Raw genomic sequence first — 15772 nt, forward strand, 5'->3', positions numbered from 1 at the left:
CTCCCTCTGTTCCTCTGTTTTCTCCACGTAGAGATGAGATCTATTGTCAGATCTGTAAGCAGCTGCAGGAGAACGGTAACCGCAGCAGTTTCTACCGAGGTTGGATCCTTCTGTCCATCTGCCTGGGGATCTTCCCCCCCACTGAACGCTTTATCAAGGTAGGTCCTCCCTCCTGTCCTTGCAGATAAAAGGCTGTGCGTGATGACGTAGTGCACATAAAAATTACTTTTACGGTTCAGTTCCGTAAAATAAAATACAAGTTAAATGGGTTTCCATCGCATTTTCAGAATCCACTCATGGATTAGTCACAAGAAACATGTTGTTATATAGCGAATGTACCCACTCTTGTCTTGGCACTGCGTTCTAGCCAACACCTCACAGATATTCAGTGCGGCTCAGCTAGCCTACATGATGAGATTATTATGGACAGAAAAGTGAGATTGGTTACATTAGTCAAACGGCAGCCCATCATCGATCATCGTGTCACCAGAATAAGACCCCGGATATTTATTGGAGAGGAGCGTCAAGCTCGTCACCGTGCTCTTTCTCCACCCTGTGAAGTTGATCATAACTTATTTTATCTGTAGCCCTAATAAACTGCTTGGTTTCCCTGAGTTGTAGTGGGAGGACCACACACCATATCATCGCGTAACTCCAAGTTTACTTCGATGTGATGGTTTCCCTGAGTCGTAGTGGGAGGACCACACACCATATCATCGCGTAACTCCAAGTGTACTTCGATGTGATGGTTATTATATCAATATTTCTGCATAAAGCCCTTCTACCTCCACTTCTCGCGTTACTAATTTTACCGACACAAAAGTATCTCACCTTGTCTAGCGCATTTTGTTTTCTTGACATTTGGTTGGAAAGTTTACAGATAAATTTGCTTTTTCCATCAAGCACGTCGTGACATTTGTTTTTATCCCATTTGTAATTTACTCGCTTAAAAAGGTTGGGTGGAAACCAGGTTAGTGGATGATTTATGTAAAGTCTGAGTTGCCCATGCATTATCACATCTCTGAATGGGCCCATGCATTATCACAACTCTGAATGGGCCCATGTTTATCACAACTCTGAATGGGCCCATGTTTATCACAACTCTGAATGGACTCATGCATTATCACAACTCTGAATGGACTCATGCATTATCACAACTCTGAATGGGCCCATGCATGATCACAACTCTGAATGGACCCATGCATGATCACAACTCTGAATGGGCCCATGTTTATCACAACTCTGAATGGGCCCATGCATTATCACAACTCTGAATGGGCCCATGTTTACCAACTCTGAATGGGCCCATGTTTATCACAACTCTGAATGGACCCATGTTTATCACATCTGAATGGGCCCATGTTTATCACTCTGAATGGACCCATGCATTATCACAACTCTGAATGGACCCATGCATGCATTATCACAACTCTGAATGGACCCATGCATGATCACAACTCTGAATGGACCCATGCATTATCACAACTCTGAATGGACCCATGCATTATCACAACTCTGAATGGACCCATGCATTATCACAACTCTGAATGGACCCATGCATTATCACAACTCTGAATGGGCCCATGCATTATCACAACTCTGAATGGACCCATGCATTATCACAACTCTGAATGGGCCCATGCATTATCACAACTCTGAATGGACCCATGCATTATCACAACTCTGAATGGACCCATGCATGATCACAACTCTGAATGGGCCCATGTTTATCACAACTCTGAATGGACCCATGTATTATCACAACTCTGAATGGGCCCATGCATATCACAACTCTGAATGGACCCATGCATGATCACAACTCTGAATGGACCTGAATGGGGCCATGCATTATCACAACTCTGAATGGGCTCATGTTTATCACAACTCATGCATTATCAATGGACCCATGTTTAACTCTGAATGGGCCCATGTTTATCACAACTCTGAATGGACCCACAACTCTGAATGGGCCCATGCATTATCACAACTCTGAATGGACCCCCATGCATTATCACAACTCTGAATGGGCCCATGTTTATCACAACTCTGAATGGACTCATGCATTATCACAACTCTGAATGGACCCATGCATTATCACAACTCTGAATGGGCCCATGCATTATCACAACTCTGAATGGACCCATGCATTATCACAACTCTGAATGGACCCATGCATTATCACAACTCTGAATGGGCCCATGCATTATCACAACTCTGAATGGGCCCATGTTTATCACAACTCTGAATGGGCCCATGTTTATCACAACTCTGAATGGACCCATGTTTATCACAACTCTGAATGGGCCCATGTTTATCACAACTCTGAATGGGCCCATGTTTATCACAACTCTGAATGGACCCATGCATGATCACAACTCTGAATGGGCCCATGCATTATCACAACTCTGAATGGGCCCATGCATGATCACAACTCTGAATGGACCCATGCATTATCACAACTCTGAATGGACCCATGCATTATCACAACTCTGAATGGGCCCATGTTTATCACAACTCTGAATGGACCCATGCATTATCACAACTCTGAATGGACCCATGCATTATCACAACTCTGAATGGACCCATGGACCCATGCATTATCACAACTCTGAATGGACCCATGCATTATCACAACTCTGAATGGGCCCATGCATTATCACAACTCTGAATGGACCCATGCATTATCACATCTCTGAATGGGCCCATGCATTATCACAACTCTGAATGGACCCATGCATTATCACAACTCTGAATGGGCCCATGCATGATCACAACTCTGAATGGACCCATGCATTATCACAACTCTGAATGGACCCATGCATTATCACAACTCTGAATGGACCCATGCATTATCACAACTCTGAATGGACCCATGCATTATCACAACTCTGAATGGACCCATGCATATCACAACTCTGAATGGGCCCATGTTTATCACAACTCTGAATGGACCCATGTTTATCACAACTCTGAATGGGCCCATGTTTATCACAACTCTGAATGGGCCCATGCATGATCACAACTCTGAATGGGCCCATGCATTATCACAACTCTGAATGGGCCCATGCATGATCACAACTCTGAATGGACCCATGCATTATCACAACTCTGAATGGGCCCATGTTTATCACAACTCTGAATGGACCCATGCATTATCACAACTCTGAATGGACCCATGCATGATCACAACTCTGAATGGACCCATGCATGATCACAACTCTGAATGGACCCATGCATGATCACAACTCTGAATGGACTCATGCATTATCACAACTCTGAATGGACTCATGCATTATCACAACTCTGAATGGACCCATGCATTATCACAACTCTGAATGGACCCATGCATTATCACAACTCTGAATGGACCCATGCATTATCACAACTCTGAATGGACCCATGCATGATCACAACTCTGAATGGACCCATGCATTATCACAACTCTGAATGGACCCATGCATTATCACAACTCTGAATGGACCCATGTTTATCACAACTCTGAATGGGCCCATGTTTATCACAACTCTGAATGGACCCATGCATTATCACAACTCTGAATGGACCCATGCATTATCACAACTCTGAATGGGCCCATGCATTATCACAACTCTGAATGGACCCATGCATTATCACAACTCTGAATGGGCCCATGCATGATCACAACTCTGAATGGACCCATGCATTATCACAACTCTGAATGGACCCATGCATGATCACAACTCTGAATGGACTCATGCATTATCACAACTCTGAATGGACCCATGCATTATCACAACTCTGAATGGACCCATGCATGATCACAACTCTGAATGGACCCATGCATGATCACAACTCTGAATGGACCCATGCATTATCACAACTCTGAATGGACCCATGCATGATCACAACTCTGAATGGACCCATGCATGATCACAACTCTGAATGGACTCATGCATTATCACAACTCTGAATGGACCCATGTATGATATAGTCTAGATCAATAAGGTCCTACATTGACTGATCACTCACTCTCTCTCCCTTCCTGCAGTTCCTTCAGAGCTTCATCCGCTTCGGCCCGATGGGCTACGCCCCCTACTGTGCCAAGAGACTGAGACGCACCGTAGCCAATGGGGTTAGAGGAGAGCCTCCGAGCTGGCTGGAACTAGAGGTGAGAGGGAACTAGGGATATCTTTTAATTTTTATTTATTTAAATCTTGACGTTTAAAACAGCCATTGATTTTTGCATTCATACATTGAAATGATAACCTGCTTATTACTGCTGTCCCTCAACCCAATCAGCAACAATGGTATTTAATGCCGTTTTAGGGTTCTCTGCTGTGTGCCTCTCTTACATGTTCTCAGTGGTCAGCACATGGGACTTCCTGTCCCGCTTCTCGTCGCCGTGACGACGACGACTCGTCGCAGTGATGTATGACAGCGTGTTCACAAACGTACGATGTTGAGGAGCTCGTTCTTTGTACACTTTCTCCGGGCCGGGGTCGTCACGGTTTTTCAACATCTCGTAGTCTGGTTCTAGATATGCCGTCAGGGCACTGAAGCAGACATCCTCTACCATTGACAATAGTTGCATATCATTTCTGTAATCAGTGGTGTGATTTCTCTCACTCCATCCATAATGGTATTGCTGCCAGCAACTGATTGGGTGTCTCACGGTGCCTCCCTTTTCAGACGGTTAAGCAATGCACCTGTACTGCCACTGTTGCTCAATTCCACCTTGCCAATTCCACCTTGCCAATTCCACCTTGCCAATTCCACCTTGCCAATTCCATCTTGCCAATTCCACCTTGCCAATTCCACCTTGCCAATTCCACCTTGCCAATTCCACCTTGCCAATTCCATCTTGCCAATTCCACCTTGCCAATTCCACCTTGCCAATTCCACCTTGCCAATTCCACCTTGCCAATTCCACCTTGCCAATTCCACCTTGCCAATTCCACCTTGCCAATTCCACCTTGCCAATTCCACCTTGCCAATTCCACATTTCATCACCGTCTGATTTAACTTCTCAAAGTATTGCCATACAGGATTTCACTGCTGTCTCCTCCATGTCTACCTCTCTTTAACCCAACTGTCAATGACAATGACCGTGCTGAACGCTTTGTATCTGTGGAAAATCATTGTAAAAAAAAATGTTTCTCTCCTCCTACTACCTTTACAGTATGGTATTTATCTATTTCACTTTATGATGATGATCGGGACCTGTTAGTGGTAGTTTGGTGATCGGGGCCTGTTAGTGGTAGTTTGGTGATCGGGGCCTGTTAGTGGTAGTTTGGGGCCTGTTAGTGGTAGTTTGGTGATCAGGACCTGTTAGTGGTAGTTTGGGGCCTGTTAGTGGTAGTTTGGGACCTGTTTATGGTAGTTTGGGACCTGTTTGTGGTAGTTTGGGGCCTGTTAGTGGTAGTTTGGTGATCAGGACCTGTTAGTGGTAGTTTGGGGCCTGTTAGTGGTAGTTTGGGATCTGTTAGTGGTAGTTTGGTGATCGGGACCTGGACCTGTTAGTGGTAGTTTGGGGCCTGTTAGTGGTAGTTTGGTGAGTTTAGGGTCTGTTAGTGGTAGTTTAGGGTCTGTTAGTGGTAGTTTGGGGCCTGTTAGTGGTAGTTTGGGACCTGTTAGTGGTAGTTTGGGGCCTGTTAGTGGTAGTTTGGTGCCTGTTAGTGGTCGTTTGGGGCCTGTTAGTGGTAGTTTGGTGCCTGTTAGTGGTAGTTTGGGGCCTGTTAGTGGTAGTTTGGTGATCGGGACCTGTTAGTGGTAGTTTGGGACCTGTTAGTGGTAGTTTGGTGATCGGGGCCTGTTAGTGGTAGTTTGGTGATCTGGGCCTGTTAGTGGTAGTTTGGGGCCTGTTAGTGGTAGTTTGGTGATCGGGACCTGTTAGTGGTAGTTTGGGGCCTGCCCTGTTAGTGGTAGTTTGGGGCCTGTTAGTGGTAGTTTGGGGCCTGTTAGTGGTAGTTTGGTGATCGGGACCTGTTAGTGGTAGTTTGGGGCCTGTTAGTGGCAGTTTGGTAATTGGGACCTGTTAGTGGTAGTTTGGGGCCTGTTAGTGGTAGTTTGGGACCTGTTAGTGGTAGTTTGGGACCTGTTAGTGGTAGTTTGGGGCCTGTTAGTGGTAGTTTGGTGAACGGGACCTGTTAGTGGTAGTTTGGGACCTGTTAGTGGTAGTTTGGGACCTGTTAGTGGTAGTTTGGGGCCTGTTAGTGGTAGTTTGGGACCTGTTAGTGGTAGTTTGGGACCTGTTAAGGGTAGTTTGGGACCTGTTTGTGGTAGTTTGGGACCTGTTAGTGGTAGTTTGGGGCCTGTTAGTGGTAGTTTGGGGCCTGTTAGTGGTAGTTTGGTGATCGGGGCCTGTTAGTGGTAGTTTGGTGATTGGGACCTGTTAGTGGTAGTTTGTGGTAGTTTGGGACCTGTTAGTGGTAGTTTGGTTATCGGGACCTGTTAGTGGTAGTTTGGGGGCTGTTAGTGGTAGTTTGGGGCCTGTTAGTGGTAGTTTGGGGTCTGTTAGTGGTAGTTTGGTGATCGGGACCTGTTAGTGGTAGTTTGGGACCTGTTAGTGGTAGTTTGGTGATCGGGACCTGTTAGTGGTAGTTTGAGGCCTGTTAGTGGTAGTTTGGGGCCTGTTAGTGGTAGTTTGGGGCCTGTTATTGGTAGTTTGGGGCCTGTTAGTGGTAGTTTGGGGCCTGTTAGTGGTGGTTTTGGGCCTGTTAGTGGTAGTTTGGGGCCTGTTAGTGGTAGTTTGGGGCCTGTTAGTGGTAGTTTGGGACGTGTTAGTGGTAGTTTGGGACCTGTTAGTGGTAGTTTGGGACCTGTTTGTGGTAGTTTGGGGCCTGTTAGTGGTAGTTTGGTGATCGGGACCTGTTAGTGGTAGTTTGGGGCCTGTTAGTGGCAGTTTGGTAATTGGGACCTGTTAGTGGTAGTTTGGGGCCTGTTAGTGGTAGTTTGGGGCCTGTTAGTGGTAGTTTGGTGAACGGGACCTGTTAGTGGTAGTTTGGGACCTGTTAGTGGTAGTTTGGGGCCTGTTAGTGGTAGTTTGGTGAACGGGACCTGTTAGTGGTAGTTTGGGACCTGTTAGTGGTAGTTTGGGACCTGTTAGTGGTAGTTTGGGACCTGTTAGTGGTAGTTTGGGGCCTGTTAGTGGTAGTTTGGGGCCTGTTAGTGGTAGTTTGGTGATCGGGACCTGTTAGTGGTAGTTTGGGACCTGTTAGTGGTAGTTTGGTGATCAGGGCCTGTTAGTGGTAGTTTGGTGATCGGGGCCTGTTAGTGGTAGTTTGGGACCTGTTTGTGGTAGTTTGGGGCCTGTTAGTGGTAGTTTGGGGCCTGTTAGTGGTAGTTTGGGGTCTGTTAGTGGTAGTTTGGGGCCTGTTAGTGGTAGTTTGGGGCCTGTTGGTGGTAGTTTGGGGCCTGTTAGTGGTAGTTTGGTGATCGGGACCTGTTAGTGGTAGTTTGGTAGGACCTGTTAGTGGTAGTTTGGGACCTGTTAGTGGTAGTTTGGGACCTGTTAGTGGTAGTTTGGGACCTGTTAGTGGTAGTTTGGGACCTGTTAGTGGTAGTTTGGTGATCGGGGCCTGTTATTGGTAGTTTGGGGCCTGTTAGTGGTATTTTGGTGATCGGGACCTGTTAGTGGTAGTTTGGGACCTGTTAGTGGGAGTTTGGAGATCGGGACTTGTTAGTGGTAGTTTGGGACCTGTTAGTGGTAGTTTGGGGCCTGTTAATGGTAGTTTGGGGCCTGTTAATGGTAGTTTGGGGCCTGTTAGTGGTAGTTTGGGGCCTGTTAGTGGTAGTTTGGGGCCTGTTAGTGATAGTTTGGGGCCTGTTAATGGTAGTTTGGGGCCTGTTAGTGGTAGTTTGGGGCCTGTTAGTGCTAGTTTGGGGCCTGTTAGTGCTAGTTTGGGGCCTGTTAGTGATAGTTTGGGGCCTGTTAGTGGTATTGGTGATAACTTCACCGTGATTTGAATTTTGTGGAGGAATAAATACATAAACAAAAAAAGGGTTTCAGTTCGGGGTTCTTTTCTTAACGATCCCAATTTTGTTTAAACGTTTTGTAGTTCTTCTGTAGTTTTTCTCTTCTCCAACCAATGACCTCTGACCTGTGTTTGTGGTGACTGACAGGCGACCAAGTCTAAGAAGCCCATTGCGGTGTCTGTGACCCTGATGGACAGTCGTACCATCAGCCTGCCTGTAGACTCCTCCTCTACCTCCAAGGAGATCTGCCAGTTACTCTCTGAGAAGGTCTCCCTCAAAGACACCTTTGGCTTCTCTCTCTACGTGGCTATCTATGAAAAGGTAAGCAGTACTGTACTGTTTTACTCTGACCTCTACTTCCAGAAAGGTATTTGAGACACCCTGAATTCGACCCTTAGGCCCCTCCTGTACATCCGAAGGTGTAAGCGATATGGCACGGGCTTCACCTTTGCCTTCTGATAGGTCGGATTACATTTTGGCCGTATTGCTGACCTCTTCCGATCTAAAGGAGCGTCTAGAGACGAGAGACTGGGGGCCGATTTGGAATTGAGAAACTGTCTGGTTGACCAATGTGACAGGCTTCCTAGTGTTGGTATGTGTTTAGTGTAATGTCAATGAGGTGTCTGTTGGTCCCACCCCCCTCCAGGTGTGGTCGCTGGGCAGCGGGCGGGAGCACGTGATGGACGCCATCTCCCAGTGCGAACAGGAAGTGAAACGGAAGGGTGGACAGGAGCAGCACGCCCCCTGGCGACTCTACTACAGAAAGGAGATCTTCACCCCGTGGCATGACTGTAAAGAGGACTCCGTCAGCACAGACCTCATCTACAGACAAATCATCAGGGGACTACGCTTCGGAGAGTACAAGTGTGACAAGGTGACGTAATGCTCTGGGGTTAAGTTTTCCTCCTAGGTACAGATCTAGGAACAGCTTTCCCTCCCCCAATCCTGACTCTCACAATTAGTGGGGAAAATTCAGAACTGACCCAAGATTAGCATCACGAGGGCAACCTTACCCTACAGTCAAGTCTTGAAGTCAAGTGATCTATGTCACTGGTTCATATACTGTACGTCTCCAAGAACCAATGTAAAGGTTTGGAACATTTACCATGGTCTATAGAGGAGCAGTGTGAGAAGGTAGGTAATGCTCTGTCTGGCTATGCCGGCGTCCCAAATACCACCCTATTCCCTATATAGTGCACTACTTTTGACCAGGGCCCTATGGGCACTATAAAGGGTATAGGGGGCCATTTGGGATGCAGAGTATAACTACCGTGATATACACTGAGTACACAAAACATTAAGAACACCTGTTCTTTCCACAGACTGACCAGGTGAATCCAGGTGAAAGCTATGATCCCTTATTGATGTCACTTGTTAAATCCACAAATCTCTCTACATGTATGCATCACATGCACGTGACCAATAGTACCTGACCTATAGCATATCATTATCACATCAATCAATCGGCTTCCACCCCATTTCAGTCTTTGTTACCGGTGTATAGGTAATATCTTCCTAAGCAAAAGACACATTTTCAACTTCTAACAGAAATCGGCAAAAGTAGTTAAAAAAAAAAAAACTTGAACTTTAAATTAATGTCCTTTCTCTTCTAATCTCCATTCTCTCCAGGATGACGATATAGTCCAGCTGTCAGCAAAACACTTCTACGTTCAGTATGGATCAGACTGTAGTCTTGACAACGCTAAGACTGTAGTTCAGGACTGCATTAACTCTTCTCTTCTGGAGGCCAAGACTCAGGACAAATGGCTTCAGATGGTCAGCACTGCCCATGCTCAGGTCAGTTGACTGAATCATTTGAGTTTATTTGAACAATTTAGGAAAATACACATGTAAGGACAAAAACATGAGTTAGATCACTCATTAATGGGGGTTGTGGTCAATTCCATTTTCAATCCAGTCAATTCAGCAGGTAAATTTGAATTCCAGTTTAAATGTTCCTCGTGAAAGAGTGTAAATTGAAATTGAATGATACGAACCCTGGACATGACTTATTAACAGGCCATTTTTTTTTAAGGTCCTTGCTGGTGATAGAGAGCAGTTGTATGAATTCATATGATTGGTTCCTTCTCCACTGTGCGAGAAGACAATGTTCTATCCAACTGTGTAGCGTCTTCTGATGTTCCTCTGCTCGGTCTGTCATACACCAGGGTCCATATATCAACTCCAGGCAGAAAGCGGCGGGTGTGAAGACCGAGGTGGTGGACTACGCTCGACAGAAGTGGCCTTTGTTCTTCTCCAGGTTCTTCGAGGCCACAAAGTTATCAGGTATAAATAAAAAATAAAAAATTTAATTCAAAAACTTTTAAAAAACATGGTTCTCTCATATAAAGTGATCCCAGGCTACATCCTAATTCTCCATCCTTCTCCCCCCCCCAAAAAATATGTTTTTGCCTTCACATACTTCTTATTACAGATTTAACCCTTGGCATGAGGGAGTTTGACATGTTTAGTTTGTGTCCAAAATGGCAGCCTATTCCCTATGTAGTCGCGGATGATCCATTATATTTGACCAGATCATGTAGTGGCCGCTTTAACAATGAAAATACACGTCTTCAAAATGGAAGGCAGTTGGAAGGAGGCAAGATCAGGTGGGACTATTCTAGCCAATGAGAGTGGCAGATACGTGTTTGAACAACAGGCACAGCGGTTTTCACTAGTTGCCGCAGCCACAAAGTCAAAATTGTCTATATTGAAAAATAAATGTGTAAATCAACTCTAGGGGGTCAAAACAAAGGTAGGGGGCGTGGATCAGAAAACCAAAAATTGTGTCTGGTATGGGCATTTCTTATAAATATCGGGGGTAAAATATCCCTGGACTCTCCATAGGTTAATAAATGTGTAACTAAATCAAGCCAATCAGGGGAGATTGAATTATTTGTGCCAGAAAGGCATGGGCTGGAACCCACACCAACATGGTAGGACTATATATATATATATATATATATGGGCTGGAACCCACACCAACATGGTAGGACTATATATATATATGGGCTGGAACCCACACCAACATGGTAGGACTATATGTATATATGGGCTGGAACCCACATCAACATGGTAGGACTATATGTATATATGGGCTGGAACCCACACCAACATGGTAGGACTATATGTATATATGGGCTGGAACCCACACCAACGTGGTAGGACTATATGTATATATGGGCTGGAACCCACACCAACATGGTAGGACTATATGTATATATGGGCTGGAACCCACACCAACATGGTAGGACTATATGTATATATGGGCTGGAACCCACACCAACATGATAGGACTATATGTATATATGGGCTGGAACCCACACCAACATGTGGTGTGGCAGAGAGACAGAGACAGTGGGAGGAAGGATCACTGTTAGTGTGGCAGAGAGACAGAGACAGTGGGAGGTGGGAGGAAGGATCACTGTTAGTGTGGCAGAGAGACAGAGACAGTGGGAGGAAGGATCACTGTTAGTGTGGCAGAGAGACAGAGACAGTGGGAGGTGGGAGGAAGGATCACTGTTAGTGTGGCAGAGAGACAGAGACAGTGGGAGGAAGGATCACTGATAGTGTGGCAGAGAGACAGAGACAGTGGGAGGAAGGATCACTGATAGTGATGAACTTTATTTAACTCTCTGCAAACTGGAAACGATTTATCCGGAGGCTGCATTCATTGTAGCTGGGGATTTTAACAAGGCTAATCTGAAAACAAGACTCCCTAAATTTTATCAGCATATTGATTGCGCAACCAGGGGTGGAAAGACCCTGGATCATTGTTACTCTAACTTCCGCGACGCATATAAGGCCCTGCCCCGCCCCCTTTCGGAAAAGCTGACCACGACTCCATTTTGTTGATCCCTGCCTACAGACAGAAACTAAAACAAGAAGCTCCCACGCTGAGGTCTGTCCAACGCTGGTCCGACCAAGCTGACTCCACACTCCAAGACTGCTTCCATCACGTGGACTGGGAGATGTTTCGTATAAGCGTCAGACAACAACATTGACGAATACGCTGATACGGTGTGCGAGTTCATTAGAACGTGCGTTGAAGATGTCGTTCCCATAGCAACGATTAAAACATTCCCTAACCAGAAACCGTGGATTGATGGCAGCATTCGTGTGAAACTGAAGGCACGAACCACTGCTTTTAATCAGGGCAAGGTGTCTGGTAACATGACTGAATACAAACAGTGCAGCTATTCCCTCCGCAAGGCTATCAAACAAGCTAAGCGCCAGTACAGAGACAAAGTAGAATCTCAATTCAACGGCTCAGACACAAGAGGTATGTGGCAGGGTCTACAGTCAATCACGGACTACAGGAAGAAACCCAGCCCAGTCACGGACCAGGATGTCTTGCTCCCAGGCAGACTAAATAACTTTTTTGCCCGCTTTGAGGACAATACAGTGCCACTGACGCGGCCTTCAACGGAATCATGCGGTCTCTCCTTCACTGCAGCCGAAGTGAGTAAGACATTTAAACGTGTTAACCCTCGCAAGGCTGCAGGCCCAGACGGCATCCCCAGCCGCGCCCTCAGAGCATGCGCAGACCAGCTGGCCGGTGTGTTTACGGACATATTCAACCAATCCCTATACCAGTCTGCTGTTCCCACATGCTTCAAGAGGGCCACCATTGTTCCTGTTCCCAAGAAAGCTAAGGTAACTGAGCTAAACGACTACCGCCCGTAGCACTCACATCCGTCATCATGAAGTGCTTTGAGAGACTAGTCAAGGACCATATCACCTCCACCCTACCTGACACCCTTGACCCACTCCAATTTGCTTACCGCCCAAATAGGTCCACAGACGATGCAATCTCAACCACACTGCACACTGCCCTAACCCATCTGGACAAGAGGAATACCTATGTGAGAATGCTGTTCATCGACTACAGCTCGGCATTCAACACCATAGTACCCTCCAAGCTCGTCATCAAGCTCGAGACCCTGGGTCTCGACCCCGCCCTGTGCAACTGGGTACTGGACTTCCTGACGGGCCGCCCCCAGGTGGTGAGGGTAGGCAACAACATCTCCTCCCGCTGATCCTCAACACTGGGGCCCCACAAGGGTGCGTTCTGAGCCCCCTCCTGTACTCCCTGTTCACCCACGACTGCGTGGCCATGCACGCCTCCAACTCAATCATCAAGTTTGCGGACGACACAACAGTGGTAGGCTTGATTACCAACAACGACGAGACGGCCTACAGGGAGGAGGTGAGGGCCCTCGGAGTGTGGTGTCAGGAAAATAACCTCACACTCAACGTCAACAAAACTAAGGAGATGATTGTGGACTTCAGGAAACAGCAGAGGGAACACCCCCATCCACATCGATGGAACAGTAGTGGAGAGGGTAGCAAGTTTTAAGTTCCTCGGCATACACATCACAGACAAACTGAATTGGTCCACTCACACAGACAGCATCGTGAGGAAGGCGCAGCAGCGCCTCTTCAACCTCAGGAGGCTGAAGAAATTCGGCTTGTCACCAAAAGCACTCACAAACTTCTACAGATGCACAATCGAGAGCATCCTGGCGGGCTGTATCACCGCCTGGTATGGCAACTGCACCGCCCTCAACCGTAAGGCTCTCCAGAGGGTAGTGAGGTCTGCACAACGCATCACCGGGGGCAAACTACCTGCCCTCCAGGACACCTACACCACCCGATGCTACAGGAAGGCCATAAAGATCATCAAGGACATCATCCACCCGAGCCACTGCCTGTTCACCCCGCTGTCATCCAGAAGGCGAGGTCAGTACAGGTGCATCAAAGCTGGGACCGAGAGACTGAAAAACAGCTTCTATCTCAAGGCCATCAGACTGTTAAACAGCCACCACTAACATTGAGTGGCTACTGCCAACACACTGTCAATGACACTGACTCTACTCCAGCCACTTTAATCATGGGAATTGATGGGAAATGATGTAAATATATCACTAGCCACTTTAAACAATGCTACCTTATATAATGTTACTTACCCTACATTGTTCATCTCATATGCATACGTTGATACTGTACTCTATATCATCGACTGCATCCTTATGTAATACATGTATCACTAGCCACTTTAACTATGCCACTTGGTTTACATACTTATCTCATATGTATATACTGTACTCGATATCATCTACTGTATCTTGCCTATGCTGCTCTGTACCATCACTCATTCATATATCCTTATGTACATATTCTTTATCCCCTTACACTGTGTATAAGACAGTAGTTTTTTTTGGAATTGTTAGTTAGATTACTTGCTCGTTATTACTGCATTGTCGGAACTAGAAGCACAAGCATTTCGCTACACTCGCATTAACATCTGCTAACCATGTGTATGTGACAAATAAAATTTGATTTGATTTAGTGTGGCAGAGAGACAGAGACAGTGGGAGGAAGGATCACTGATAGTGTGGCAGAGAGACAGAGACAGTGGGAGGAAGGATCACTGATAGTGTGGCAGAGAGACAGAGACAGTGGGAGGAAGGATCACTGATAGTGTTGCAGAGAGACAGCGACAGTGGTAGGAAGGATCACTGATAGTGTGGCAGAGAGACAGCGACAGTGGGAGGAAGGATCACTGATAGTGTGGCAGAGAGACAGAGACAGTGGGAGGAAGGATCACTGATAGTGTGGCAGAGAGACAGAGACAGTGGGAGGAAGGATCACTGATAGTGTGGCAGAGAGACAGAGACAGTGGGAGGAAGGATCACTGATAGTGTGGCAGAGAGACAGAGACAGTGGGAGGAAGGATCACTGATAGTGTGGCAGAGAGACAGAGACAGTGGGAGGAAGGATCACTGATAGTGTGGCAGAGAGACAGCGACAGTGGGAGGAAGGATCACTGATAGTGTGGCAGAGAGACAGAGACAGTGGGAGGAAGGATCACTGATAGTGTGGCAGAGAGACAGCGAGAGTGGGAGGAAGGATCACTGATAGTGTGGCAGAGAGACAGAGACAGTGGGAGGAAGGATCACTGATAGTGTGGCAGAGAGACAGCGACAGTGGGAGGAAGGATCACTGATAGTGTGGCAGAGAGACAGAGACAGTGGGAGGAAGGATCACTGATAGTGTGGCAGAGAGACAGAGACAGTGGGAGGAAGGATCACTGATAGTGTGGCAGAGAGACAGAGACAGTGGGAGGAAGGATCACTGATAGTGTGGCAGAGAGACAGAGACAGTGGGAGGAAGGATCACTGATAGTGTGGCAGAGAGACAGAGACAGTGGGAGGAAGGATCACTGATAGTGTGGCAGAGAGACAGCGACAGTGGGAGGAAGGATCACTGATAGTGTGGCAGAGAGACAGAGACAGTGGGAGGAAGGATCACTGATAGTGTGGCAGAGAGACAGCGACAGTGGGAGGAAGGATCACTGATAGTGTGGCAGAGAGACAGAGACAGTGGGAGGAAGGATCACTGATAGTGTGGCAGAGAGACAGAGACAGTGGGAGGAAGGATCACTGATAGTGTGGCAGAGAGACAGAGACAGTGGGAGGAAGGATCACTGATAGTGTGGCAGAGAGACAGCGACAGTGGGAGGAAGGATCACTGATAGTGTGGCAGAGAGACAGAGACAGTGGGAGGAAGGATCACTGATAGTGTGGCAGAGAGACAGAGACAGTGGGAGGAAGGATCACTGATAGTGTGGCAGAGAGACAGAGACAGTGGGAGGAAGGATCACTGATAGTGTGGCAGAGAGACAGCGACAGTGGGAGGAAGGATCACTGATAGTGTGGCAGAGAGACAGCGACAGTGGGAGGTGGGAGGAAGGATCACTGATAGTGTGGCAGAGAGACAGAGACAGTGGGAGGAAGGATCACTGATAGTGTGGCAG

The 15772-nt window shown here is 46.9% G+C and overlaps 1 pseudogene; it reads left to right on the top strand.

Moving 5' to 3' along the window:
• The window catches only part of LOC112251664, a 78690-nt pseudogene that overhangs the window by 34835 nt on the left and 28083 nt on the right, over positions 1 to 15772 (top strand).

The sequence above is a fragment of the Oncorhynchus tshawytscha genome, linkage group LG05, assembly GCF_018296145.1.
Source record: "Oncorhynchus tshawytscha isolate Ot180627B linkage group LG05, Otsh_v2.0, whole genome shotgun sequence".
NCBI lineage: Eukaryota > Metazoa > Chordata > Actinopteri > Salmoniformes > Salmonidae > Oncorhynchus > Oncorhynchus tshawytscha.